The sequence below is a fragment of the Motacilla alba genome, chromosome 1, assembly GCF_015832195.1.
Source record: "Motacilla alba alba isolate MOTALB_02 chromosome 1, Motacilla_alba_V1.0_pri, whole genome shotgun sequence".
Lineage (NCBI taxonomy): Eukaryota > Metazoa > Chordata > Aves > Passeriformes > Motacillidae > Motacilla > Motacilla alba.
The window spans coordinates 64,937,893-64,943,178 of record NC_052016.1 but is presented as its reverse complement, the minus strand read 5'-3'; positions in this window follow the sequence as shown (position 1 = coordinate 64,943,178).

Genomic DNA, 5,286 nt, shown 5'->3' with positions numbered 1-5,286 from the left:
CAGCTTATTGTATTGTATGATGTTTTGATTTATTTTGAAAATAAAAAGGAAACACTTTTAATGAGTAGTTTGACCAGAGCGATCTTGTCCAATATCAAACTCTTCTCACCAAAGTGCTCACTGCTTGTGTCCCTGGTATGGATCATAATCACTGGGATGGACTCTCATCTGTCTTTTGACTCCATCTCAGGAGTTTCACAGCTCTGCATGTCACCTGTAACTTGGACATGGACTAGGATACTTGAAACTCAGACATCACAAAGAAATGTGCCATGACAGTCAAGTGACACTACAGAAATCTTTTATATTAAAAAAATTTCAGCATATCTGGCTTAAAAAACATCCAGAAAGTCTCTTTTCTGCAAAAGAGATCTTGAGGTGCTAAAATCCTAATGCATGAAACCTGGGCAACACAAAAACAAATTGTGCAAATTTATATAAGGTGACCTCCAGCCTTCTTACGGGAAAAACCTGATCCAAAACATATTGAAGTCCTGGAAAATATATTCACCAACTTCTCTGAGCTTTTTAACAAACTCAAGGACTTTAACTAACGACAAGTAATGTGGGTTTTCTCTAGGTTGTATCAAACCTAAAGAGATGTGAACTCTTCTCCCAGTATTTTCCTCTACACCCGTTTGCTGTCTTCAGCTTTAAAATAATGTAAGAATGTTCCTACAATTTCCTTTCAGTTAATTTTTACTGAACAGGGACAAAGTTACATCTATTACCTTAATTTAAGTGGTTTTACATAAACATAAATGACTAACATACTAATTATTTCTGTTGATATTTCAAAATCAGTTTCATTGTTTTGACCTTTGTCATTCCCACTAGACTATAAAGAAGCAGAATGACAATTTGCTGGAAAACTTAAAAGACATTTTAATGCATTTTTCCACTCTTTTAAAATATAGAAATTATTTCTCAGTGCATCAATTGCTGTTTCCCAGTCTCTTCTAGGATAGTATTTTAAATAAAAGCCTAAACTTTTACTAAGGCATTCTGTGTTATTGGTCATATTTTGCCATCCTTCTCTTTACAGTTACATGTTTACTTATATAACCACTGTATAGCATGTCAAGAAGTGGAAAAAAAAAAAAGGTGAAGTTCATTGCATGACAATTTTGGAAGTTGTAGAATTTCATTCCCTCCCAACATACATGGAACTTCTTTCATCAAAACATCCCTATTCACACTGAGTAGGATCAGAGTTTCAGTACAGGATTCTCTTTACATCCCCTAAGGAGTCTGTGCTGTTCCTTGGAATCCTCACTGTCCAAAACATGCTCAAAATTCTAAACATTCAGGTCAGGTCAAAAACAACCTTTGGCTGATGAAATAATTTCACTGACAATATTATAACCAATAGTAATACCAGAAACTTTAGTTACAAACATATGTCCACAGGAAAAAAAAATCTTTCTGGTGTAAGAATATAATACTTGTTTAACTGCTTTACCGAAATGGAATATTTCTAAAATTAAAAAGCCCAAATTCCACCCCCGCCCCCCCCATGTTTTATTTTGACCTGCAGGCTTGTTGCTATTTGACACTTTCAGATTTTTCAAGACTTTCAACTTTGCAATGAGAATCAGCCTCGCAATGAGAACTACTTTCAACACAGCCTTTTTATGTAAACACAGTTTCCTGTTTTGCTTCAAAGCAAAATGATGAAAAAAAGTCCTAGCAGCTATGCTAGTCTTATCACAACAGGTACTAGATTTGTGATCATCTCTTGCAACACAAATATTTTGTAGACAATAGGAAAGAGCTGTGTTCCTCTCAGGGGCCAAGAGTTCATATTACAGAGCCAGGACTTTTTTTATGGGAACTTTTGTGTATGCCATTAGTCCTCACACAACCCAAAGAATGACACATATTTTAAGAAGAAAGTACTTTTATTAGGCTCACAGAGACAATTGTGTAAATGAGATACCAGATAAAGCAGATTATTTTTCATGCAGATGAACTACTATTTGAGCCCAAAGTATAGAGAAAATATGAAAGTAATTGTAGCTCATTACTTTGAATTCTATTTGATTATCTTAATCAGTCACATGTTTGAGAGAAAAGTGTTTTCTGTTTTGGGACCACAGGATGATCCTGACCCTATTAAGAGTATAAGTGATGACAGAAGTGGAATGATCAGAGCAAACAGTATTCGAAGATCAGCAAGACTTGAGAAATAAGGAAACCCAGAAGTCTTTGTCACATTAATCTGACATGACATCCGGTATCTGATAGAGCTGCACATTTTGGTTCTCTGGCCCATCTTTGTTCTTGCAGTGTCAGGATTACAAGTTTAGAGACGAAATAGCTGTTTTGGGAATATAATTTTCCAACTGGTAACTGGGTGTCGTTGTTCTTTCCTAATGAGGTATCCCATGCTGGATGTTTGGTTTCACCCACAGAGCTCCCTAAGAGCAGTGAATGCATTTGGTGCTGCCTATGGTATTTCAGAATGCTCATGTGTAGGATCTGCATATTTTGGTGGTTCTGCGGGAGCAGGTGTTTATCATGAGGACTGTGGCAATATTTGGGTATGATTTTCCTGAGCTATCTGGCTCTAGCCAGCATATACTAGTCTGCCAAAACTTGCTTTCAGTGATGGAGCTAATGATAATGAGTGTGGTTTGAAGGGAAGGATGGGTGTTTCTAGGAAAAATAATTTCAAGGTATGATTTTCTTCCAATATAAGCTACAACTCGTTAACATTTTCCAGTATACATTTCTTGCATATTGTGGTATATGATACCCAGTAGGGGATTTCCTCTCTGTATTGTAGTAAGTTTGGAAAAGGTTTAGGTGGCTTCTTCAAATATGCAATCCTAGTGGAGTGTCAGTGTTGGATGAGCATCATCTGTAGCTTTGTGAGGGCGTGTCAGGAGTGCTTTCCTCAGAGCAAATGAGGTGATGTCTGTGGGCTATATCAGTTTTTCTAGTGTGTTTTGGATAGCTGATGGTTTGTGGAAGGAGGTGTGTTGGTCTGTGGATTTTCTGCATATGGTATTTTGACGGTTGCTATTTTTTATGTTGACCTTGGTGTCTAGAAAGTTGGTGCTGATGTAAGTTTTCCAAAGAGTTTAATGGGCAATTCTGGTTGCTGGATTTCTGGTAGAAATCAATGAGGGAATCTAAGTTTTCAGTACAGATGTCATTTATGTACCCCTAGCACACCCTAGGAACCCGTGTTGGTTTGGTGGGAAGGTTCGTGTTTTATGCGGGGTTACTCCTGAAAAGCCTGATGTCCTGGTGCTTGGGTGAAAACACCTGGGTGCTTGTAGCTGCATCTGAGATTTTGTGAGGGTGAAATGGTTGTGGAAGAACATGAAACAGATGGGTTTGATTATTCAATGTCAAGAGACTAGCACATATAAGACACTTAGGCTTAGGGTCAGCAGTAATGGTTCCCTGTGTAGAATACGATGGCAACACTAAAGATGGTAGAGAAGATAGTTAATGAAGCCAGTAGAGAAGATAGTTAAAGAAGCAGCGATCCTAGAGGAAGCATGTTTGTCCGGAGAAAGTTGTTTTCACATGTGACAAAGTATTTGAAGATGGTGTCTGCAGATCTTCATAGCTCTTCACTGAAAGTCTCCTGTTTCCTTCTGCAAGAATCTAGAAGAGCACCTTAAGGTGGCAAGAGCTGACATAAATCTTTCCCATCTTTATTAGGAAGAAATTTGAACTCTAGGGTGAAACAATCCGAGGTCTTTCTTGAGTTCCTTCTCATAGGAAAGCATAAAAAGTCATGTGCTGGCATCACTGATACTATCCTAACTTCTCCTTTATCAATTGTTTAATAACTAATTGGTGACTGGCTTTTAAGAACTATGTAGACCCTTAAAAAACCCATTTGTACCTTTTAAAAAATTCTTTCTGAAAGAATTGTTTTTGTAGACCAATGTAAAATTGATTTAGGAGGGTGCAGCTCATTCTAATATGATATTCTTTTCATGGTTATTTTTGTCTTTTTTTTTTTTTTTCCTAGAAAAGTTGAGACACAGTTACAGGAGCACTTCCTCCAACTGGACTACAGACCACAATGCTCCCAACGTTTCCGAGAATAAAAGTAAGCATTTACAAAGAAGAAATAGTGGTAGATATTCAAGGTTGGGGTATTCCTCCCAATGACTTTGTGGGGTGTGATGCTGTGATGCAGGTCTCCTCATCATAATTTCTCAGGCGTTGTCCTGTTGGTGAAGGAATTGCCATTGCACTGTTTGGGTTCAGTGCTAAACATCAGTTCCTTCTGATAGTGATTTTTTTGCATGGTGGTATGGTGAGTTCCAGTTTCCTTTACTTTGTTGGAGCTCATAATTACATCATGTTCTGTCAACCTTTCAGGAAGGTAAAATTTTCTCAGTTTCTTAGATTAGAGAGACCTAAACAGGATATTGTGTCACATATTTGAGTTGAAATACATACTTTTTTTCTGCAGACAAGATACCTGCAAGATGGATCTGTGTCATTCTCCCATGTTCCTCAAAGCCTGAGCTGGACTTAAACTCACTTTTACATTTGGCCTAAACAGGACCCGATAGGACCATGAGAGAAAAAATGCCTACAAATTGTAGCATGGCTTTATGAAGAAGAGGTTTTGGTACTGAATGTACTGAGACATGGAGAACACCAGAAGATGTTCCTAACCAAGGGCTCAGAAATGTGTCTCTAGCAGCCTGGCTGCATGTGGGAGATGAGGAGGCTCTGAGCTAGTTTCACTGGCAGCCAGGTGCCAGCATATCTCTGACATGTCTTTAACCCCTTCCTTTAACACGATTGCGAACTGCGTTGCTTCTTTGGACAGTGCAAGTCAACAGCACCTGTGCTCATTTTAGCCTGGCTTGAGCGAGGAGCGAGGGAGACTGGGAGGGCTTAGCAGGCCTTTGGTCCCCTGAGGGCCTGGACCCACCAAAGGGGCCAGGGGATGTGCACCCGAGGTGCACGCTGACTTCAGCACCGGGAATTTAGGGGAAAGGGACCCTGCAGATGAAACCAGGGGCTCAGGGAAGCCTCGGCAGACGGGGCCGCCTGGGTGGAGCGCAAACCGGAGCGGGGCAAGGGTGCGGCGGGGGCAAGGCTGTCCGCCGGCGCTCAGCCCCGGTGGCGCGAAGGCGCAGGGCTCCGCCGCGCGGGGCGGGGCAGCCCCGACCGCCATCCCCGGGCGACCTGCCCGGCGGCGGGGACGGGGCACCGGGGGCAGGGGCGGGCCCGACCCGGGCCGGCGGGGGCCGGTCTGTGCTCGGGGAGGCGAGGCGAGGAGGGGGCGGCGGTGGTGCGTGT